Source organism: Bubalus kerabau, chromosome 9 (genome assembly GCF_029407905.1).
Source record: "Bubalus kerabau isolate K-KA32 ecotype Philippines breed swamp buffalo chromosome 9, PCC_UOA_SB_1v2, whole genome shotgun sequence".
In the NCBI taxonomy this organism is placed as follows: domain Eukaryota; kingdom Metazoa; phylum Chordata; class Mammalia; order Artiodactyla; family Bovidae; genus Bubalus; species Bubalus kerabau.
The window spans coordinates 49,873,471-49,898,997 of record NC_073632.1 but is presented as its reverse complement, the minus strand read 5'-3'; the positions used below and the strand labels follow the sequence as shown (position 1 = coordinate 49,898,997).

Here is a 25,527-nt window from a genome sequence, read left to right as displayed (position 1 = left end):
AGTAGCTGAGCTGTGACTGGAGTTCAGATCTCCCATCCCATCAAGCACACTCCCACACCTCACTGCCCTGCCTTCCCAACCTGCCTCTTAGATGGCTCCTTTGCCTTGTATCATGCTCAGGTACTCCCAGCTCCTGAGGCTTTGCTTATTTGGTCTTGCTCTCACTCTTCTGCTCTCCCATCCTACCACACTCTGCCCATCCCTAGCCTTCTCAAACCAATTCTGTTCAACAGATAGTTATTGAATATCAATTACATACAAAGAACATTTTGTCTTTTCTATGAAACTTTCCCCAGCTACTCTTATCCACTAAGTCCACTCCCCACTCAAATTCCTCTAGCTGGAAAACACCCCATCAGTTTCTGCCTGGAAATCTCCTATCTATTCTTCAAAACCCTCCTCAAAAGATATATCTGTGAAGCCCTCTCATAGGCAGAGCCCCTTGAGGAAGGAAGGAGGTTTAACCTGACTGAGGAACTTAATGAAGCCCAGTGTAAGTGGAGAGAGGGGCAAAGGTCAGATCTCCTAGCTTGTGGGTCACATTAAGGATTTGGGATTTTACTTTGGAAGCAATGGGAAGCCATTGAACAGCTTTGAGCAGTCAAAGTCCCTTGTCTAGATTGAATTTCTTGAGAACAGAGACTGGGTTCTTTCCATCTTTGTGTCCTTCTTCTGCTGTCCCAGTGTCTGGTATTTAAGGCTCAAAAACCATTTCCTTAGTACATAAGTGAACCAATAACTCATTAAATGCACATCACCCAGCCCTTCCTATCCCTTAATTCTGGCTAACCAGGTTGTAAATGCCAGGGTGGTAGGAACCAAGTGACGATGTCTTTGAATTCTTAACAGAACCTAATTGAACTTGTTCCGTGCTAGGAATAAAGTATACACTTATCTATTGACTAAAGGTATGTAAGGGAAAGAACCAAGAATAAGAAGATGGAGACTTCTTATCTTTCCCAGTACTTACAGCCTTAACTTGGGGAAATTGTGGCTTAAACCACTCTGAAGCCTTGGTTTCTTCATTAATAAAATGGGGACAATGCTACTTTATTCATGGATTATGAGGACTAAGTACCATTTGTATGATAATAACTTCATTGCAAAGTAATATGTTAATGAATAAAAATTAGTGCACTCTCCTGGGTCAAGGCAAGACCAGTGGTGAAGACCACTTTTAAGACCACTTTAAAATGACAAAAGATGGTCCAGGAGCAGTAGGGATCCTGGAAGAACTACTCTGACTCAGAGTAGCCGTCCCTTCTCTTACTGTTGGCTCAGAGCCCAGCTGGTCCCACATCTTCCCCCAGGGCGTGTCACCACTGGTGACACCCTTCACGCTTGGCTCCCTCTGCTCTTGCTCTCAGAAGCCTGTTTCAGAAAAGCCCGAATTCCCTTGTTGCACGTAGAAGGCTGCACTTGGAGACAGGACAACTAGATGCTGGGACACCATGCCGAAATCACACAGATTCTCAACCCTGCTAAACCAGGCCAAAGAAGCACTCATGGCAAGAGCAGATGGAGCCTACCAGCCCCCTGGCTGCTCACCAGACTCTACTGCCCAGTGACTGTGGTTCTTGTTCTGGAGGCCTGCACGTCCTCAGGGATGAAATGTGAGTAAAAGAGCAGAGACTGTGGTGTGTTGGGGTGAGCATGCTTGTGTGTGTGTGTGTTCATGTTCCAAAAGCACCTTAGTTTTAGCCTCTGACAAACAATAGTGGAAAAGAATCCTCAAAGAGGAAAGGGAATTTTTTGTTTAAGTTTCTATATCCAAATGAAATATTTTTTAAAAAACTACCTCTTAACTACCATTTAAGAACAGAGAGGAGAGAGACATAGGTTTCTTACCTTTCCCTGTTGTGCCTTCATCTGAACATTTTTTTTTTTAATTTCAAGGAGCAAGAGTAAAAGCTCATATTCATAAAACTGTGAAGCCAAGTCAGCCAGCCACCCTGCCAGGGAGAACTCCAGGAGCTTGCAGAGGCATCCAGGGGGGTGGTGGGAATCGTTTGACTAGTCACGTCCTCCCCCTCCCGTGGAGATGGCTGGTGAGTCTGAGGAGCTAAGTAGATGCCAAACCAGAGGCCTGCTGTGGGAATGAATATGTCTTTAGACACTTTTCACTCCATCCTGATGTGTGTGTTGTTAAATCCTCTCCCATGGACCCCAGACAGCAACAAGAGCTATCTTTCCTTCTCCTACTGATGCAAACATCCCTCTGCCCCAAGGAATGTATATTCCTTCAGCTTAGTGTCACCTCTCACAAATGGTCAGTGATTTCAGTCAAAGATTCTAGACGCTTCTTTGTATTTTCCTGTACCAGAATCCTCTCAGAGGATATTTTTCAGATGATCTTCTCCACAGCTAATGGAGTTGTTCATTTTCATAGGATAACTTTTGGGGCTGGGGAGTGCAAGGTAGTGAAGGGGGTGGGTTGCTGAGCATCCCCGGGGGAGTGGAGGGTATAGAGGAATTTCCCTGGGGTGTGAGAAGACAGGAGCTTTGGAAGAAAAGACCTAGATAGAGCCTCTGATACCTGGAGAAGAGAGATTCAAACGTGGTTTACGACTGCACTTGTGCCACATGAAAGCAGAGCAGCCCTGCCCTTAGCCCTGGTGGAAGGTGGGGAGGCAGAAACCGAAACAAGTGAATTCAATTGTATCTGAAAAAAGAATAGGCTAAGTGAGGATTCAGTCCTTGGGGCTGTTCCAGGAAATATTTGTGAAAAGTTGGTTGAAAGAATACCACTATCCAATCCTAATTTCTCTATTATATAAAGGCCCAAACTTCTTTGCAGTTTCTGATTAGAAAATGTTTCCCTGATTTTGTCTTTGCTACTGGCATGTGACCTCTTAATTTAATTTTGGTCTTTGCTTATACAAACCAATTGCCGTGGAAACTTTTTCCTGTGGTGCAGCAAAGACAGGGGGGAAAGTAGAACATCAGTAATTATATATTGTGTTTCTAATTCACTTAATTAGTAGTTATCAAGCATCCTTAATGGTTCATAGCCACAAACTAGGTTTATATCTGAGGGCATCAGCCTGCTTCAGAAATCTCTCATGTGTGTCTCTGTGATACAGAAAGAGGGAGATTGTTTTTAGTAGACTGAAGTTAGAATTCACCGGTCTGATGCCCCAACACTTTTCTGCTGCCTTCTGCCTATGCCTCGCTCCTAGCTGAGCCACTGAGGTTGCTGCCTGGTCAGTTATGCCACTGCCCAATTTACCCAAATAGTCAGTCAGTCAGAGGGAAGATCTAAAATCTGATATTATAAAAAAAATTAATTTTTTACTTTTCAGTCACTTGCCTGAGCTGCTAAAGAAAATGTTTCTGGGTTTCTCCAATTCCTCTTCTCAGAGAATGCTGTTAACTTTTTGAGAGAACTCTCATGTCTATGGGAAATGCTGTACATTTGAGAAAAAAGACTAAATTAGTGAGAAAGCACAGACTTAGAATATGTGGTGCATTTTTTATCAGGTGCCATTCCACAGCAGATGAAATTCAGAGATGTTACATTCAGTTGTGTAAGTTTCACACTGCACAATGACAGAGGAAAATGTTCCATAAGACTATGAATGGAATTGGGTCTTCTGCTCGTGGGGGTGGGAGGTAAGGAAGAAGGGTCCCTCACATGCTAGTGATCTTTATTTCACCAATTAATGAAACTGTAATAGACATTGAAAATAATGTATTTCATTTGGATGAAATGATAGATTTTAATCTCTGGCCCCAGGCAACTTGGGTCTGACTCTGTCTCTGGCATGTATCAGCTGAGTTATCGTGGACAAATTGCTTCATATCTCTGTGTTTCAATTCCTCATCTATAAAATAATAGATAAAGTTTAATAAAAAGAGTAACTGGTTCATAGGTTTTTGAGGATTGAATAAATTCATACATATAAATAGATTAGGATAGTATCTAGCACATAGTAATTTCTCAATTAGTATTAGCTGTTGTTATCATGTATTATATTGAAAGACATGTATTTTGCGACAAGGGATAGAAACACAGCTTTCTTACTGTTCTGTTTGCATGCGTGCTAAGTTGCTTCAGTTGTGTCCGACTCTTTGCGACGCTATGGACTGTAGCCCACCAGGCTGTTCTGTCCATGGGATTCTCCAAGCAAGAATACTGGAGTGGTTTGCCATGCCCTCCTCCAGGGGATCTTCCCAACCCAGGGATTGAACCCACGTCTCTTATGTTTCCTGCATTGGCAGGCAGGTTCTTTACCACTAGTGCTACCTGGAAAGCCCACTGTTCTGTTTAGAAAATAGTAAAGGCCCTTCATGGTTTGGCAGGAAGAAGGTATATACTCAAGTAGGACAGAACAGGTTTAGTTCTGTTATAACCATCTATTGTGACCTTGGCTATGTCCTCTATAGCTGCAGTCTCCTCATAAGCAAACTGAGGATGATGAAAGTATCTATCTTGCAAGGCTGGTGTGAAGATTAAAGACAAAACATGGAAAGTGTTCAGTACAGTGCCTGACCCTGGACAGACTCTCAAATAGTGTTAGCTATTGGAGTAGCTATTGAAATAGTGTTAGTATATTGGAGTAGAGACAAGACATGACATTTGGATAGTTATATATAGTCAATGTTCCAGCTTTGGTGAAAAAAATCTTCTCCCCCACCTCAGCCAAGGACAGTGATCTAAAAATTATTATGTGGGATTTATATTCAGGCCCAAGCCCTCTTCTCAGTTGCTGGACCTTGGTGTTTGTCCTGCTTCCCCCAACTCGTTCTAGGCCCTGGTCAAAAGAAACATTTGCAGGAACTCCAAAAATAGTCCAGGGGAGATGGAGCGTATATCCTTAGTGCGTTTTTGATGTGTGAGTGTTTCAAGTACGAGACTATCAGCTCCATGAGGACAAGGATCATGTCTATTCAACAACATGTTCCCAGTATCCTTGGTGAGTATTTGTTGAATAAGCTTAAAAGAAATGAATACACTATTAATGACTTTCTTGTACAGTAGCAACTTAGTTAAACATATACTCAGTGAATGAGCCCTCAACTTATATATTTGTTTTCCTACTTTCACTTTGTGAAAAAAAAAAAAAAAAAAAAGCCAAAAGAACTAGTTCCTATGAGGAATTTGGTATCCCAAAAAAAAAAAAAAACCCTAATATGATCTAGAATATGCACAAATTCCGGAGAAGGCAATGGCACCCCACTCCAGTACTCTTGCCTGGAAAATCCCATGGATGGAGGAGCCTGGAAGGCTGCAGGCCATGGGGTCGCTGAGGGTCGGACACGACCGAACGACTTCACTTTCACTTTTCACTTTCCTGCATTGGAGAAGGAAATGGCAACCCACTCCAGTGTTCTTGCCTGGAGAATCCCAGGGACGGGGGAGCCTGGTGGGCTGCCGTCTATGGGGTCACACAGAGTCAGACACGACTGAAGTGACTTAGCAGCAGCAGCATGCACAAATTCAGCCCAATTTCCTATCCTTGTATATGGAGATCATTCACTCTGTAAAAGTCATTCAACAAACATTTATAGTACAAGTCCTATACACCAGAGATAAAAGCTGAAGCTTTCAACTTTCAAGTTAATTTTACATATAAATTGAGAGTGATTACCCCCAGATAAAAAGAAAAGTATTTCTACCGTCATTTCCTCTTTCTCATATGAGGAAAGCAGGGCTCAGAGAGGCTCAGTGATATGCCTGAAGTTCCTTGGCTGATACAGCTGGGATGAATGTAGTGTTCTGACTCTCTAAATTCAGTACTGTTTCTACTTTTCCCTGAGATCTCTTCCATGGGAATTGCTATTAAAACTTACGATTCACGTATCACCAAAAGGGAGCAAATATTGTCACTATCTTAAAAAGAGAGGAAAGTAAACATTTTAGAAATACTTTACAATAGAGTTTTTTTAAACACAAAATTTTTATCAGAAAATGAGTCATAATACTTCACTCAGTATGCCTATTATCCAAACTTAAATTTAATTATTTAGGACTTAAAATAGACAAAATAAGGTATCTTTGGACATTTCTAACAATCTGAACAGAAATTTTCAGCGTGAATTTCCTCAGTGGATGTTTTATGATTGACAACCCTGGCCGGGCCCATCCCACCTTGAGGTGGCTGAGAGAGCCTTTGTAAGAGAGGGTGGGTAGACCTGCCCAGGTGAACTAACATGAGAAGCCACAGGGCCTGGTGGTAAGGAGCAGGGTGGGGGAAAGAGGAAGAAATAACTGTAGTTTCCCAAGAAGTCCCCCTAGACTTCCACTGTATCCATTTAATAACGACCCCTCCCCCAATACATAAGTTTGAATGGGTCTTTAACCCTTACAGTCAAATTTGCTTTGATTAGGACAGTTATGACAAAGGCCACCCTCAAGACGAATTGGAGGTGAGGTGTAAAGAATCATCCCGGGGAAAACTGCAGTGCCTTGTGTCCTTCAATCTCCCCACCCTCACCTACTTCTTAGCCATTCTCCTATAGGTGTCCCACACTCACATTCTGACCTTTGCTTCTGAAAGATCCTGACTGCTGTCCTTTTAAACCTGTCCTTTTTGCAAAGTGCCTCAAGTTTCAAAATCAGTTACAATGAGCTTTTCAGGTAGGTGCTAAGATCTGACCAAGTAACTTACCCTAAAGTGAGTTATGCCTAGAGAAATCACAATGCAAAAGAAGATCTTATGAGCGTAAATGAAACTCTGATTTGTGGGGTTTATGTGTGAAATGTTTCAGGGGCCCATGGATAGAGTCTCTGGGTCAGGTGCTCACCCTGACCAATAAGCTGAGGACACAGGAGCATGTACCCCATGGGGCAGGTGAGGGTAGATTATTTTAGAAGGGGATATGTGTGGGGGCAGTGATTGCTATCTCCTTTAGATGGTCCTTATATTTGTCTACTCAGGCTACCATAACAAAATACTATAGATTGTGTAACTCAGACAACAGAAATTTATTTTCTTATAGCTTTGGAAGCTGGAAAGCCCAAGATCAAAGTACTGGTCAATCTGGTTTCTGGTGAGAGCTCTCTTCCTAGCGTACAGATGTGCATCCTCACGTGAGGAAGAGAGGGCTCCAGTGTCTCTTCCTCTTCTTATAAGGATGCCAGCCCTATTGATTTAAGGCCCCACTTTTATGGCCTCATTAAACCCATGTCACCCCCCAATAAACCCTATCTCCAAATATAGTCACATTAGGGGGTTAGGACTTAAGCATATGAATTGAGGGGGCATATTCAGTCCATAACATTCTGACCCCTGCTGCTGCTGCTAAGTCACTTCAGTCATGTCCAACTCTGTGTGACCCCATAGACAGCAGCCCACCAGGCTCCCCCGTCCCTGGGATTCTCCAGGCAAGAACACTGGAGTGGGCTGCCATTTCCTCTCCAATGCATGGAAGTGAAAAGTGAAAGTGAAGTCGCTCAGTTGTATCCAACTCTTAGCGACCCCATGGACTACAGCAAATACATGTACTCCATCCTTACAACCCCTAAGGTTTTAATTTATTCTGGCATCAACTCTAAAGTCTAAAGTCCAGAGTCTAATCTAAATAGCATCTAAATCAGAAATGGGTGAGACTCATCCTAAAGAAAAACTCCTTTCCTAACCAGACAAGTTAAATGTTGAAAATACAGTGGGGAGGCAAGCATAGTATAGACATTGTTGTTCCAAAAGGAAGAGACAGGAAAGAAGGAAAGGGTGACAGGTCTGAGGCAAGTCTAAAACCTAGCAAGAGAAATTCCATTAGATCTTAAAGGCTTGAGTATAATCCTCTTTGGTTTGATGCATTGCCCTTGGGGCCACTGAGGTGGCAGTGTCACCCTCAAGGCTCTGTGGGCAGCCCTACTCCTCCAGCTCTCTGCTGAGAGCCCCCACCATGGCTTTTTTCAAGGGCCCCAAGTTCTGAAACCAGGAAGGAAACAGCCTTGCCCCCTGGGCCTATGTTAGGCAGCTCTCTGAATCACCTTCATATCATTCTCTTTTCTTGAAGGATAGCCCATGTTAGCAACCTTCCTTCATTCTATCCCATTTTCTTGAAGCTAGCAGCATTTCTGGTGGTATAATCTCTATTTCTGGCATCTGCTGAGATGACTGATTGGATCTATGGTTCACACTCATCTTAATCTCATTAAAAGGCTGTTCAGCCACCCACACCCTTAGAGTTCTCTTCAGAACATCTATGTCATTTTTTTTTCGATGGATAGTTTGAGAATTTTCCAGTCTTTAAGTTCCAGTTCCTTTTTGCTTAAAGATTCTTTCTTCAACTCATCTCTTTCCTCTTGTATTTTATTAAAAGCAGTAAGGATGACTAAAGCTACATCTTCAATACTTTGCTTTAGAAATCACCTTTGCTAAATACCCAGTTTCATTGCTGGCAAGTTTAATCTTTCACAAAACACTACAGCACAATTCAGCCAAGTTCTTATCCACTATATAATAAAGAGCACCTTTCCTCCAGTTTCCAATAACCTATTCCTCACTTCTACTTGAAATTTCATGAGAATAGTCTTTAACATTCACATTTCTACAAACATTCTGCTAAGTATTTTCTAAGAAGATGCAGGCTTTCTCTCTAGCTCTCTTTTTTTTTCCTGAGCTCTCACCAGAATCACCTTTAACATCCGTGTTTCTACCACTAGTCCCTTAATGGCAATATAGACTTTTTATTAGCATGCACCTCAAAGCTCCTCTGGCCTCCACCTATTTTCCAGTTCCAAAGCAGCTTCCACATTTTTAGGTATTTGTTACAGCAGCATTCTACTTCATGGTACCAAAATCTGTATTTGTCAGGGTTCTCTGGAGAATCAGAACCAATAGGATGAATATCTATATAGAAATAGATTTGTTGTAAGGAATTGTCTCACACATTTATGGAGGTTGACAGGTCCCAGAATCTGCAGTCAGCAACCTGGACCCACAAGAGTTAATGATGTAGTTGCAGTCCAAGTTCAAAGGCCTGAGAACTAGGAGAGCCAATGATGTACAGTTAACCCTTAAACAACATCAGTTTGAACTTTAAAAGTCCATTTATATGCAAATTTTTTCGCTAAATACTTACTACACCATCCAAGGTTGGTTGATTCTGCAGATGCAGCTTTGCAGATGAAGGGCTAACTGTACAAAGTTATGCTTGGGTTTTTTTTTTTACTGAGTTGAGGGTCGGCACCCCAACAGTGGCATTGTTCAAGAACCAAGTATAGGCAGGAGGATGGCAGCTCAGCCTCAGAGGCATTGCTCTCACTTTGCAAAGCAGCTGTGGGGTGACTTTTGTGATGGGGATAAGAAGGCGATTGATGAACCTTCTTTTACAACTTCCATGGAGTGAGACATGCAAGTGGTGAAAGGGTCTTCTCTGCTCAGCCCTGCAGGGCTGGGGCTGGAGGAGATGCCATCCAGCCCACAACTGCTGTGGTGGTTGCAACCAGAGAGGTGCTCCATGTTCCAGTATGCACAGTACCGTGCTGTGCTCACTGACTCTGTGCACCTCCCCTGGGACCTGTTGAGAGCCCCTGGGGCCAGGAGCTTCTCCAGAGTCACAACAGTGTAGTTTAGGAGGCTCCCTTCCTCGTTGGCCTTGAAAGTTCCCTCAAAGGCAACACTTAAAACCTTTTACTCTGTAGTTCCTGTGAGATTTCCATTGGTTTCCATCTGTATTCTACCTATGCTGCCCTGGCTGCCTTGAGAGGTCACTTCTGCCTTTCCAGTGACAAAATGGTGTGTTTCTTCTTAAAAGCAAAAGCCATAGTAGATGCACCTGAGATGGATATTCACAACACATCTCTACCAGAAATGGTTGCAGATCTGAAAGAGAAGATGATGTTAGTGCATACTCATTTAAATTTGCTCTTGAAGATTCTAAAGGAAGTGACTCTTGATCAGTTCAAGGCAAAAGACTGATCCAGAATCAAACCTGGAGTATCAGGGTCAGGCCTTATTGCTGTCTTCAACAATAGGTGCTATTTGATCACTTCTCAAGAAAGATCAACTTCAAGAATGGATGGGAGGGGCTTCCCTGGTGGCTCAGTGGTAAAGAGTCTGCCTGCCAATGCAGGAGATGTGGGTTTGATCGCTGGTCCAGGAAGATCCTACATGTTGTGGAGCAACTAAGCCTGTGACCACAGCTATGAGCCTGCGCTCTAGAGTCCAGAAGCTGCAGCTACTGAATCCACATGCCACAGCTATTAAAGCTCACGCACAAAACGGCCCATGCTGTGCAACGAGAAGCCACTGCAATGAGAAGCCCACGCACCACAAGTAAGAGAGTAGCCCCTGCTCACCACAACTAGAGAAAAGCCTGCACAGCAATGAAGACCCAACACAGCCAATAAATAAATTAAATTATAAAAAAGAAAAAAAATCAGCTGTAGCTCCAGTCCAAGAACTGGTGGTCTCAAGATCCAAGAAGAAACGATGTTTCATCTCAAGTCCAAAGGCAGGAAAAAACTGATATCCTAGCTCAAAGGCTGTCAAGTAGGAGGTGTTCCCTCTTACTGTTTTTGTTTCTTCAAGTCCTCAACTGATGCATAAGCCCCACCCACATTAGGAAGGCCAATCTGCTTTACTCAGCTACTGATTTGAATGTTTACTTCAGTCCAAAACACCCCCACAGACACATCCAGAATGATGTCTGACCAAATATCTGGGCATCCCTTGGCTCATTCAAGTTGATACATAAAATTAAACATCACAGTTCTCAACCTCATAAATCACCTTAGATACATAAGTGCACATTGGAATCCCACTTTAAGTTGGAGCTTTAAAAACATACCATTCTATAGTCCTACCCTCAGAAATCCTTAGGTAATTGGTCTGAGGTGCATCTTAGAAATTTTCAAAGCTCCTCTGATGACTCTTAAAATGAAGTTAAGGTGGCCAGATAAAGTGCTTCAGCAAGCTATCTTTGAAGCAGAGAAGTCACACGGGAGCACTTTATGTGTGTGGCTCAGCCACCACCAACTAGCCACTAAGAGACTGTTAATTCAATTAGTTGAGGGTCCTTTATACATTGCTAACCATAGCAGCAAAGAAATATGAAGCAATTTAACAACATGCTAAGTACACATTACAATAAAACTGAAATCAAAGGTACAAAGCTTTGGGGGCTGGGAATAGAGATCCTTTGGATGGGGAAGGTAATTGCTTAAAAATGTTGTGTTAGTTTCTATTGTACAACAATGTGAATCAGCTGTAAGTATACATATATCCCCTCCCTCTTGAGCCTCTCTCCCACTCATCCCCATCCCACCCCCTAGGTCATCATAGAGTACCAAGCTGAGCTGCCTGTGCTATACAGCAGCTTCAGTGTTGGGGTATTATGTTAAATTTTCATGTTGATAACATATAGAGCTATGACATGGGCTTCCCCAGTGGCTCAGTGATAAAGAATCCTGCCAATTCAGGAGATACAGGAGATAGGAGTTCGATCCCTGGGTTGAGAAGATCCCCTGGAGGAGGGCATGGCAACCCACTCTAGTATTTTTGCCTGGAGAATCCCATGGACAGAGGAGCCTGGTGGGCTAAAGTCCATAGGATTGAAAAGAGTTGGGCACGACTGAAGCAACTGAGCACACAGAGAGAGCTAAGACATGAAAAGCTTGTGTTTCATAATTTATGTTTTTTTATTCCGTGCGCTTTTAATCATTTAGCTGTTTGACAGTTACTACTATTTCCTCTGTAAAGCTGGGGACACTTGCCCTCCCTCTTTTTCCCCAGCCCTGTGCCTTCAGCCAGGAAGGGAGGGATCACTAAAGGGGTTGCTCACAGGACCCTGGTGGCAGCTGCTGTTCCAGGCCCTGGTCTGAGCCATGAAGTTCAGCCTCCTGTGTGGGGAGGAGCTGGGAGGATGACAGAGGAAAGGAACTCTCCTTGGCTGAGAAAGACAAGGGCCTCAGTGTGAGTAACTTTGTATGTGTAGAATAGTAGTTTTGGTCCTTTCCATGGTGATGCTAAGAACTGAGAGTGACACTCCCTTCTCTGAGCAACCCTTACCCACTCTGGGGTAGTGTTAAGTAAGGCAAACCAAAATGGCAATGTACTGTCTAGGTGAGGTTTTGTACAGTATTTGCTCAATATCAGTCCAGAGACACACAGAGGTACATAGAAGTGTTTTGCATGGTAAACAAGGGCCACATTGTTTTGTTCCAACTTTTGCCATTGAAGAATTATGCAAAAACTCCCAAGACTAAAAGATGCCGATTCCTTAAAGAACTTACTGATAACTTGGAAAACCATGGAACCAACCCTGTAATGTAGTTTAAAAAATAAGTATCACAGTGTAGACAGTTGGGGAAGATGGATGGTGGTGATAGGTACACAATAAAGTGAATGTACTGAATGCCACTGAATTGTACACTTAAAAATAGTTTAAATGATGTAGAGAAAAAAAAGTTCTATATTAAAAAATAAAGGCATTTCATATTCAGAATTAACACCACCTTAAATACATAATACCAAAACAGAAGCCCTGAAGGCTCTACTGTCTAAATTACAAATTCTGGGTTCAAGTAAGCATGAGAGGAGACAAGAAACGGGATAGCAGAGAGGTCGTGACTATGCAACCACCACCAAATACGCAGACTTTTCTATTTCCCTTGTGGTTCCCAAGATGGCAAAGAGACTCAAAAGTTTTTCCTTAGTTGAGCTGGTGTTTTGGTTGCAGAGAATCAACAGGAAGGGAGAGAGACAGGTTGCCTCAAAGCAACCAAAAGAGTCCGGGAGCCCACCAGACCTGGACAGCCGCGCCCAGCCCGAGCTGCTCTAGTCCTCGGCACTGCTGGAGCCGCGGTGCTGCCGCAGAGCGTCTGGCAGCGCGGCCCACCCCGGGGGAGAGCTCCTAACTCCCAGGGCCTCCTGTGGCTTCCAGGCGGGAGCAGAAGCTTCTCCCGCCTCCCTCGTGCTCCCTCGCCTTCCAGGTTCAATAAGGATTACATCATGGAACAAGAATGCGGGGCAGCCTGAGAATCAAAGCCGTCACAATCAGCGGCTGGTTAACTGTACTGTTGCTGAAACACATCCTTCCCACCCCCTCCTTTCTCCTCTCCCCCACCCCAGACCTCTGCTTTTCGTACTATTAAGGATAGCATTATTGGGGAGAGGAAAATCTGATCAAAACTGTCGACCGCCAACAGCAGACTTTCTATGGATTCTATAAAGGCCACCTTAACAATTTCCCTAATTAATGGATGACATCTTTGGCTGAAGGAGAGGCGATGGATTCGACTCTGTCTTCGTCTTTGTTAACCTTCTAATTAACTTTCGTAGGTCACCCAGGTCTCCCAAACCTAAAAAGTGAAGAGGCCCATTGTGCGAGGAGCAGTAAACTTACTTTTTCTGCTGGGGTACTTAAAAGGGAGAACGATTATAGGCTGAGAAAAATAACTCCATTTAAAAGCTTTGTGGCTGCAGAGAATGCATAGGTCCCTCCCTTAGAAAATAATTGAAACACCTTTTATACCAATATTTCTATGCATAATAAAAACAAATTAGCAAAATGCATCTAAATTCAGCAGCACTTTCAAATTACCTTTTTTTGGAATGTAAGCCTCTACAAGTCAACAAAGGAGCAGGAGTTTAGAGAGAATATTGCAACTGCAACAGCTCTCAGTCTGTATGCAGAGTGAGTGCAACATTGGGCCAGGCTGGGATATCTGAGTCACCTCCTGGAAGAAATGCTTCTAATTTACTGCCTTTGCCCAGGCTGGGTGTGGACTGCCAGGGGGACCCAAAGACTGTTAGCAAGTGAGCAGGTCTTTTTTTTGGATAGCACTGTCTTTGGAAGTTCAGAATGTTTAATGGTCTTGGTGAAAAACAGAAACCACCATCATAGAAAAGCCAGAAAGCAAGTGAAACTTCACCATGATCATTGGAATTGATAAAACAAATTTTAAAAATATAAGAGGGGTTCTTGTTGGAATTTTCATTTTGGTAGCTTTTTCAGACTATGTAGATGTGTTGTGGTTTCTGCCCCAGTTCCTTGGCATCTCTGGCCCAGCAGAGGAGACACTGAGGGAAGAGCAGGTGCTCAGCCTAAAGTGGAACTGAAATGAAGGCTCCTTTAAAGGAGGGCTTTGCCTAAAAGGAATGAGATTCCTAACCCAAGGACAACAGTAGTGTGACTTTACTATTGTTTTCTGATTACAAACAGAACCAGAGTTAATTGTAGAACAGTATAAAGATTTTAAATACTGTCAATATTTTAATCATGCCTTTCCATTAATTCTCCTATGCATCCTCAAATTTTTTATCCATTTCATTGTTATATTCTTTTTTTAGTTCCTGTAATACCATAACATTTTTTTCTGTATTAAAAGTGAGAACAAGATCCTGTCCTGCCCACACACCCAGGTTGAAGGTGTAGCGGGTAACTTTAAGAAATCTCTTTTCTGGAAAGCTGCCACTTGTGGAGAAAACAGTGCTCTCATGCATTGCTGTGGGAATTTAAATTGCTATAACCTCTCTGGAATAGAGAGAAATTTGGCTTTATTTATAATATTACAAAAACATACCTTCTTTGAGGTAGTAATGTCTCTTTAGGAAGCTTCCCTAGAGATATAACTACCATAAGTACAAAATGGCATATGTAGAAGTTACTCTTTGCAGCACTGTTCATAATATATTGAAAGCTATCTAAATGTCCACTAATAGGGGACTGGTTAAAGAAATACAGTACATCCATCAAGTGGAATATTATGCAGCTATAAAAAAGAGATGAGTATGCTCATTATATGCCAATTTGGAATGGTCTTCATAACAGCCTGTTGAGTAAAAAACAGCAACAACAAAATACAGCAGAACAGTGGTGTAAATTATGCTGTTTATAGGGAAAGGCGAGGTTTAAATATTCATAAACATTTTCTTCTAGTAGCAGTTATCTTGGGAGAAGAGACCAGCTGTGGGAGGGAGAACGCTGTATAACTTTTGTATCATTTGAATTTGTACTGTGTGAATATATTGCCTATTCAAAAACTTAAAACATAATTTTAAAATGTCAAAAAGAGAAAGGTTGCCATTTTCTAATCTGCTCTGTGCATAGCTCTATACAATTCAAGGGTAGCCCAGTCATGAGACGTCCTATTTATTTCCATATACTAAATAGCTTATTTTAGATTTCTCAAAGTCTGCCTAGATTAAAAGACCCCTAAAATGGAAGGTACACAGTCACTCTCTCTTTGAAATCTTTAAATGTTTCTTAATGAAAACAGAATAATGCATTCTGTGATTTAATTGTTCAAATTTAAAATTCAACAAACTGTAAGTCTGTATAAATGAAACATTCACTGGCTTCATCAGCACGTACATCGGGACAAATGCTTTGGGCCTCAGAATAATGGAAATACTTTGAGATGTTCCAAGAAACATATAAAGAAGTCAAATATTTTGTTATTATTCTGTTGTTTATTTTGGCTGCACAACATGGCTTTCAGGATCTTAGTTTCCTGACTAAGGACTGAACCCTGGCTCAAGGCAGTGAAAGCATAGTCCCAACCACTGGACTGCCAGGAAGTTTCCAAATAAAATCCTGTATTACACAAATTCTTTTTGCTCACAATAGTCTGATTTACTTGTATCAATCAGTTTAAGTTATTCATGGTTTATGAGCTATACTATTTTTAGTGATTAAACTAAAACCTAGAACCAATGTTACCCTCTCCTCATTCCTCAGCCCATTCTGTCAAATGGCATTGGAAATGAGTAGGCTGAACATATGAAATTAGTGTGTGTCACCGGTACAATAGCAGTTTCAAGTTTCAGCCTAATATTTTTCATCATCATAATGTTGTTGCCTATAGCTATGTAACAGAGATATTGTTATAGCTGTCTGTCCACCATCCATTTCTTTCTTCCTTGTTAGCAGAATTCCCATTTAATTCCCATTTAGTAAGGCAATAAATCTCAATTCAACTATATACATGGGATTCTCATTTCTTTTGTCTGTGATTGGTTTAGATTTGGGCATGTGATACAGTTCTAGGCCAATGAGATATAAGAAAAGACAACTAAAAGTTTCTGAGATAGATTTCTCTTCCACCAGACAGTTTTAGGTCCAGATGGATTGCCCAGAGTTCCTGCAGTCATCTTACTACTGTTAATACAAAATGTGCAGACATAATGGGCATGCTAGGATGACACAATAGGAGAAAGGAAGTTGGATCTCCATAATAGTACTGAGTGGTTGTATTAAACAACTCTGTAATCCTCTGACCTTGTGCTTCTTGTTAAATGACATGATAATTTTCTGCACAGTTTAAGCCATTTTGAATTGGTTTTCTGTTACATCCCAAATACTAATAGATCATCGTGGTAAATATTTTTACCACTTTAAGTGGTGTGAAGCCCAGGTAGTATCCTGTAAAAGCTCCTCAAGAAAAAAAACCTCCTTTAGTAGTTCTGTTTTTTAGTCCTCTAGTAAAAATTCTCTTAAATCATAAAAATGCCCCCTCAACATCTTTAGTCATTAGTGAAATGCAAATTAACACCATAATGAGATACTGCTTCACACCCACTAGAATGGCTATAAGCAAAAAGATGGACAATAACAAATGTTGTACATTGCTGATGAAAATAAAATGATGCAGCCACTTTGGAAAATAGTTTGCCAATTCCCCCGAAAAGTTAAACATAGAGTTATTGTATAACCAGGTAATTCTACTCCTAGATATATGTTCAAGAATATTAAAAATATAACATTCACACAAAAACATACACAGGAATGTTCATAACAGCATTATTCATAAAAACCAAAAGGGAAAGAAAGCACAAATGTCTATCAACTGATGAATGGATAAATAAAATGTAGCATATTCATCTACAGAATATTACTTGGTAATAAAAAGAAATGAAATACTGATGCATACTACAAGATGAATCTTGAAAACATTATGCTAAATGAAAGAAGCCAAACATAAAATACCACACAGTATATGATTTCACTTATATGAAATGTCCAGAATAGGCAAATTCATAGAAACAGAAAGTTTCAAAATACATATGACCAATTTGTTAAAAGACTATTTTTTATGTAATCAAAGCTGCATTTTTGCAGTCATTTAAGCAAAAATGAGTGAAGATTCTATCCTCCAGAAAACTGTAAACTTCATGAAAGCATTGTCCCCCTCCTGTGTCTTGGTGCCAGCACATCCAACTGGACCACACACACTGCAGAATATGTAAGTGAATGGATCTTGGTGCATTTTCTGAACAATTCTGGGCTTAGTTCCTAAAATAGGCCTCTGTTCACTTTTCTGCAAAATGGGGCTAGAGCAGTAACTACTTTAGAGGATGAATGTGAGGATTAAATGAGATACGAGAGCTCATTTAAACTTTGCAGAGTTCCTGGGACATAATAAGCATTAATAAGAGGTAGTCATTGCTGTTTTGTTTTATTGTTGTTTTAAGTATTAGTACTGTTATTGTATTTTGGAACCTTATGCCCACTCATCACAAGATGTAGAAATTTCTTATCAGCTGGCATGAGCAATTCTTGAGTGATATTGTTTAAGTATATATTCGTTCTTAGAAATTGAAGAAGAAAGGATTAGTAATTTTCAGGATTAGTAATTTCCAACAAAAAATAGTTGGAAATTCAGATTCAACAGTCATAGGATTTTATAACAGCATATTAGTACATGAAAAAAATTTACAAAAGTATAATAGATTTGCTATTGTTCAGTTGTTCAGTCTGGTCCAACTCTTTGCAACTCCATGGACTGCACCAAGCTAGGCTTCCCTGTCCTTCACTATCTCCCGGAGTTTGCTCAAACTCATGTCCATTGAGTCAGTGATGCCATCCAACCATCTCATCCTCTGTCATCCCTTTCTCCTCCTGCCTTCTGTCTTTCCCAGCATCAGGGTCTTTTCCAGTGAGTCAGCTCTTTGCATCAGGTGGCCAAAGTATTGTGGCTTCAGCATCAGTCCTTCTAATGAATATTTAGGGTTGATTTCCTTTAGAATTGACTGGTTTGATCTCCTTGCTGTCCAAGGCACTGTCAAGAGTCTTCTCCAGCACCACAGTTCAAAAGCATCAATTCTTCGATGCTCAGCCTTCTTTGTGGTTCAATTCTCGCATCCATACATGACTACTGGAAAAAAACTACGTGTGCTCAGTCGCTCAGTCATGTCCGACTCTTTGCGACCCCATGGACTGTAGCCCGCCAAGCTCCTTTGTCCATGGGCACTTCTCCAGGCAAGAACACTGGAGTGGGTTGCCATGCCCTCCCAGGGGATCTTCCCAACCCAGGGATCGAACCCATGTCTCCCGCATTGCAGGTGGATTCTCTACTGACTGAGCTACCAGGGAAGCCTGGAAAAAGTGTACTTTGTCTATACAGACCTTTTTCGGCAAAGTGATATCTCTGCTTTTTAATATGCTGTCTAGGTTTGTCATAGCTTTCCTTCCAAGGAGCAGGCGTCTTTTAATTTCATGGCTGCAGTCACAGTCCACAGTGATTTTGGAGCCCGAGAAAATAAAGTCTGGCACTGTTCCCATTTTCCCCGCATCTATTTGCCATGAAGTAATGGGACCAGGTGCCATGATCTTAGTTTTCTGAATGTTGTGTTTTATTGAATTTCTATAAATGATCCGGTCTGAAACATTATTTTTCTTAACTATTTTTCATATACTCCACTAAACTTAAAATACCAGAGTCCTTAAGTTAACTTTAGGTCATTTTTCAGCCTCTGTTACAAGTTTTTAAATTGTCTCCCTCATCCCCCACCCTTCCCACTTACCAGTTTATAACATGTATCTTATTTGAATGAAATATTTTTCACCATATGTGAAATTTAACATATACTCATAGGATACAGATTGAGTCAACAATTGTTTGGGCGTAGGTAGGGGTGTGCTGGAGGCCAAACTTTTCCTCCCATCTCAAGGAAAAAATTTAGGTAAGTGATTTATCTAGTGTCACATAACCTGCTAATGGGATTTTAAAAGGAAATTCAGGACAAAGGTACTCTTCTTTTCTGCTGCTACAGCACATAAACCCTCTCCATCATACAACACATGGGCAAACAATAGACAAGCAGCAAAACATTTCCCTAGCTGTGACATCAAATATTATGAGGACAAGCATAGGGAAAATGAAAAGTACATAGTTTTTAAGTGCATTCTTCCAGGTTTCAATCCAGATTTTGATCATTTATATGTTCACAAGTTTCCATTAGGTCAATATGCTTCATTAATCTTGTTTGCCCTTGTGAGAAAAATACAATGGCCAGGGGAAAATGGGGAAAAGATGAGCAAATAAGTGATTTGCTGGAGAGGTTAGAAAATCTGTCAGAATCAATTCTGTGTATTCACACCAACCCTTAACTACCTTCTCTTCGCCCACAAAAATAGACAGTAGCAAAGAAATAGGAGAATCTTCTAATACCAGGCAGTAATAGAGTTAGCTGTCACCAAACTGGGCCAGAAATAATGGATGGCAACCTCACCCTTGCACACCATTCCTAGTATCAGTTCCTTTCCCTTTCTTCTCATTACCAGTAAGACCCACCTACAAGGGAGAAGATTTCCTCTCAGTGTGAAGAAACTCACATAAGTTGGATGTTTTCTCTGCTGAAAGGTTATATCTTGTTTATGGACAGGGTTCTCTATGGTTCTTAAAAGTCCATGGGGGTAGGGGCCCTGTGGAGATGGATTATTCCTCAATTCCCCCAAATTTAACCCCTTCATTCAATTCTCCCTTTCTGATTCCTCTCTTCCTTTCTCTTCTCTCTTCTTATTTTGTGCCTCCATCTCAACTTTCCTTCCCTTCTCTTTTATCACATCAGTCTTCAGTAGTATATTAATGTTACTCACCGAAGTGATAAAGTCTTGATTCTGAAATTCTAAGGTCTTGATTCTGAATTTGTTTTTCTAAACAAGATAGGTTTAACATTAAGAACTACAGGTGGCCCAGCATCCCTTTTTATATCCATCCATCCACCAAATAAAGAGGCCATATATTTATCTAGGGATGTATAACATAATTCAGTATACATGCAATTTATGTATACATGTACCTTAAAGAATCTTCTGGATCTGTGTAAGAGCCTTTGAAGTTTCTTCATGTTAATTTCTCTCCTAATCCAGATGCCACTGCTCTTTGTGACATTTCAGAGAGGTCACTGAGCACCATCCTTATAACCCTCTAGAGAAGAACAATGGAATGCAAAACTTTTTTTTATTACCCAACCTTTTAGTATTCTTCTTTTTCTTTTCAAGAAAATTCAGTCAAGTCCTAGGAGGTCTTGCCACCAATACTGCTTTCTCTCTAATTCAGTCAGTATTTACCCTCTGCAGAGAAAATTATGAATGTATCTGTGTTCACAGATTTATACATTTCCTGTTTTATGTGATTACTTCCCAGAAGAGACTACCTTGAGCCTCTGCCTAAACCAATCTTTCTGGCCTCCCCATGATTATGCAGTTCAAAGAATCACAGCTTTTACAAATAACTTCCCTCCTGATTTGGAATTCTAAGAGCTCCAACTATAATTAACCTGTATATAAACTATAGGGATTTGAAAGAGGTAACAAATGTTAGAGACTGCAGCTTTTCAAGCTATATATTTCATAAACAAAATTCAAGCTTAAATTAGAAGCTGGAAAAATATTTTAGTTTTAGCAAAGCAGGTTTTTTAAATCTGCTAATAAAAAATTCATAAATTCTGGAGGAATTAATCTAAAATATTGATACTTCCCACATAAATGCATCAGATGATCTAAATGTATAACCATTTGGGGAGTTTTAATTTTTCTAGCATGAAAACAAGTTTTCTGACACTGGAATATCTTATTTGAATATGGTTTTATACAGTGTAAAAGCTTAGTCTTATATACTGTGCATAAGGAAAACCCATTTGTGTTTAAAATAAAAATTCCTCAAGATATTTTAGGTTCTTGCTGTGTGCTATGTATTTAAAGATAAATTACATTCTGAGTATAAAGTTGTTTTTGTTTATGTGGAAGAATATAAAGAAGAAAATAATTGATAATTCCACCATCCAAATAACCACTATTCATATTTTCTTTCAGGCTTTTGCCTATGCATGTATTTTGAAATTCCTTATTTAGACTTTCACTGTTCTGTTTTAAGCAATAAAACTTCATGCTGAGGCAAGACTTGATTTTTAGTGACAGGGAGGGAGAAAAAAAAAAGAGAAAGATCAAAGAAGAGAAGCATGGAGGGCACAGGATTCTCTTGCCTTCCTTCCTACTGACTGTTGACACTACTCTCCCACACCTTCTTCAGAGGTACTCCCCTAATCCTCAAATGGAACACACATGCACAAAAGAAAACTTTTCCAAACCTGAAAAACATTGTGAACCCACTGATAACCACTGTGAAGAAAACATCAGCATTCTCTATGTGGTTAGCTGGGCTTTCCTGGTAGCTCAGATGGTGAAGAATCCACCTGCAATGAGGGAGACCTAGGTTTGATCCCTGGGTTGGAAAGAGTCCCTGGAGAAGGGAATGGCAACCCACTCCTGTATTCTTGCCTGGAGAATCCCCATGGACAGAGGAACATGGCAGGCTACAGTCCATGGGGTCTCAAAGAGTCGGACACAACTGAGCGACTAAGCACACAGGTAATTTGTGGATTTTTGCATTTCTATATTCATCTATTTCTAGGCTTCTAAGAAATCATGAATATCTTCTTTAAAAAAGAATAGACAGTATATTTTTAATCACCTGAAAACACCCTTTAGAATCTAAAATGTGTATGCCCATTATTCTTATCCCCTTGCAGTGTATCAACAGTAGTAACTCTCCTCAGCCTAGCGCACTTTCTATTTTTAGCTAAGATACTGAATTTTGACAAGGTTGAGTAAATATCATAGCTTTCCAGAATAGCCTGCATCATTATGACCTAGAACTTAAAACAATTGTTTCTTCCTTTTCCTGTAGTTTTATATGAAAAGCACATTTACCACAAGAACCCCTGGAGAAGGGAATGGTTACCACTTCCAGTATTCTTGCCTAGAGAATTTGTGGACAGAGGAGCCTGGAGGGCTATAGGCCATGGGGTCACAAAGAGTCAGATATGACTAACACGTTCACTTTCATAGTACTCATAGTAAGCACTGTAGGCTTATAGTAAGCGCTAGACTGTGAAAACAGAGTAGCGTGTCAGCCTCCTAAGAGGATGCTCAATGTCTCCTTAGACCTGTTTTCATTGAAGCCTTCAAGAATGACATTATTGTATTGTGCTCCATGATTGTGCTATCATTTCACCACCAGAAATTATAGCACTAGCTTCTCTTTCCAGCACTTTGGTGGATTTGATGCTGCAAAAGTTAGTTTTAATGGCAACTTGGCTAGGCTATGGTGCATAGTGTTTGGTCAAACACTAGTCTACATATTGCTATAAAGGTATTTCTTAGATGTGGTTAAAGTAAATTTTTGAGTAAAGCAGATTACTCTCTACGATGTGGGTAAGCCTCATCCACTCAGTTGATGGCCTATGAGAAAAGACAGGTCCCCTGAAGATGAAGGAATTCTGCATCCAGACCTGCCTTTGGACTCAAAACTGTAATATCAACTCCTGCTGGAATTTCCAGCCTACCAGTCTGTCCTGTGAATTTTGGATTTGCCAGTCCTCACAGTCTCATGGGTCAGTTCCTTAGATTCTCTCTATAGATATATTGTGTTGGCCAAAAAGTTCATTTGGGTTTTTCCATAACATCTGACAGAAAAACCTGAACAAACATTTTGGGCAACCCAATAGATATACTCATATTCTATATTGTGATAAAATATAATCTCTTTCTTTGGAGGACGGTGACTTATACAGATACCCTGAATGATAATCTCAGCTAAGATAACTAAAATGTTTGTTAAAATATTTTTTAAATGGCTTTTTATATACATCACTGAGCCTGCGCAAATCGGAATGCTTTTTCAGATCCCAAAAAGTGAATTAAAGCAGGAATCCTGATAGATAAACAAGTTCCAAAGCCAGCTTTCACCCTGAAACTTTCCATCAGACTCTGGAGACTCTGAATCTCAACTCTGAGATGATGGTCAGGGATTGCCTAAAGTGGGGGACCTGTTAGGAGAATCCTTACATAAAGTTGAAAATACAAAGAACTACATCCTCAGTGTAAAGATAAATTAAAAAAATAAACCCTGTTCCAAAGAGGGATGCTATTGCAAGGACATTTGCCTATCTTAATGTTGACGCTGGGAGGACAGAAAGAAAGAAAAAACTTCCCTAAGAATTTGGAAGCACAATAAGATCCATCACAGGAGACCTTTCTACCTAATCCATACCACCTATATAACCTCCCAAAGTTTGGAACTATAAGATTTTGAGTATTTCAATATAAAAGGGTTCCAGGTTGGTAGTACAACCAAGAAACTCAGCCAGAAAAAGCAAGTGCAGATTGCCCCCATACCAGTCTATCTCCAACTTTGGCTTTTAAGAATCCCCATAGATAAACTGTCAAGACAAATGAGAAGCTCACAGAATAAAAACTTCATAAAACCTAGGAAGAAATGTGGTACCATGAGGTAACGATCAGAAGCAAGCAGCAGACATCAAAAGTGGTCCTGCAAAGACTTCAAATATTGACATTAGTGACCAAATACAAATTGTATATGATTAATGAAATAAAAGAGGAGCTTGAAAATATTAGAAAGGAATAAGACATTGTAGAAAAACATCCAAGCATATCTGATATGGAGCCAAATAGTACTTCAGGAAATGAAAAATAATTTTTTAAATGGAGGAAAGGGACTTTTAAACAGCTGTTTAGACCCCATGAAAAAGAGAATCAGTGAACTAGAAAATATATTTAAACGTTTTCCAGAACACAGTTCAAGAGACAAAGAGACAAAAACTATAAAAGATGTATTAAGAGTTTTATAACTCCTTATCAGAATTCAGGATCTAACAGAGTAGGGAGAAAGTAATTTCCAAAGAGATAAAGAGATAATAATAGAAGAGCATTTCCCAATATTGTTAAAGGCAACAGTGATCAGATTCAGAAAGCCAAGTGCATCCCAAGCATGATAAATAAAATCTATATGGAGAATTCCAAAGGGCTTCCATGACTGTAAAAATGTAGAACTCCAAAGGGGAGGGAAAACTTTAAAAGCAGTCAGAAAGGAAAGATCATCTGTAAATGTGCAGCCTTAGTTAGACCCAATACTGACTTTTTAACAAAAAGCAATAGGAGCATGAGCGTGCACAGACACACACACACACACACAATAGCAGAATCATCATTAGTGTGCTGAGAGAAAATAACTATGAATAAACCTAGACAGCATATTAAAAAGCAGAGACATCATTTTGCCGACAAAGGTCCATATAGTCAAAGCTATGGTTTTTCCAGTAGTCATGTACAGATGTGAGAGTTGAACCAAAAGAAGGCTGAGTGCCGAAGAATTGATGCTTTTGAACTGTGGTGCAGAAGAAGACTCTTGAGAGTCCCTTGGACAGCAAAGAGATCAAACCAGTCTATCCTAAAGAAAATCAACCCTGAATATTCATTGGAAGGACTGATACTGAAGCTCCAGTACTTTGGCCACATGATGCAAAGAGCCGACTCACTGAAAAAGACCCTGATGCTGGGAAAGATTGAGGGCAAAAGAAGAGGGTAACAGAGGATGTGATGGTTGGATGACATCACTGACTCAATGGACATGAGTTTGAGTGAACTCCCAAGAGATAGTGAAAGACAGGAAAGCCTGGTGTGCTGCAGTCCATGGGGTTGCAAAGAGTCAGACATGACTGAGCGACTTAACAACAAGTATTATATTCCCAGTGAAATATCTTCTAAGAATGAGTGTAAAATATATTTTCAGTCAGCCAAAAATTGAGAGACTTTAACACCTGGTAGACCCTCACCAAGGAGAAGTTTAAGGAGTGTAATCCAGAAATAAGGAAATATTAATAATCAGAAAAGATACAGCCAAATATGTGGATAAATCTAAATAAATTTGATTTTATTAATAATTTCTAATCTGTGAGGGGAAAGGAATTAACCAGAACTGGATTCTAAAACTACAAAAGGATACAGTGAAAAGATCTCTAAGGTCCTCATATTGTTTAGGAGGAAGAAAGATACTGATTAACCTTTTTAAGTGAAAACATTAAAATATCTAGGCAACCACTAAAAGAACAAACACACAGAGACCATCATCACCCTAATACCAAAAACCAGACAAAGATATCACAAAAATAGAAAATTACAGGCCAATATCACTGATGAACATAGGTGCAAAAATCCTCAAATTCTAGCAAACAGAATCCAACAATACATTAAAAGGATCACCAGAGATGCAAGGATTCTTCAATATATGCAAATCAATCAATGTGATATACCATATTAACAAATTGAAAGATTAAAAACCATATGATCATCTCAATAGATGCAGAGAAAGCTTTCAACAAAATTCAACACCCATTTATAATGAAAACTCTCCAGAAAGTAGGCATGGAAGGAACATTGCTGTTGTGCAGTTGCCCAGTTGTGTCCAACTCTTTGTGACCCGATGGTCTACAGCACGCCAGGCCTCCCTGTCTCTCACCATCTCCCAAAACTTGCCCAAGGTCCATT

The 25,527-nt window shown here is 40.3% G+C and overlaps 1 pseudogene; it reads left to right on the top strand.

Annotated features, from left to right (window-relative positions):
* The first annotated feature begins 9,183 nt into the window (after positions 1-9,183).
* LOC129660013 (protein Mis18-beta-like) lies at positions 9,184-9,985 on the top strand (annotated as a pseudogene).
* The last annotated feature ends 15,542 nt before the right edge of the window (positions 9,986-25,527 follow it).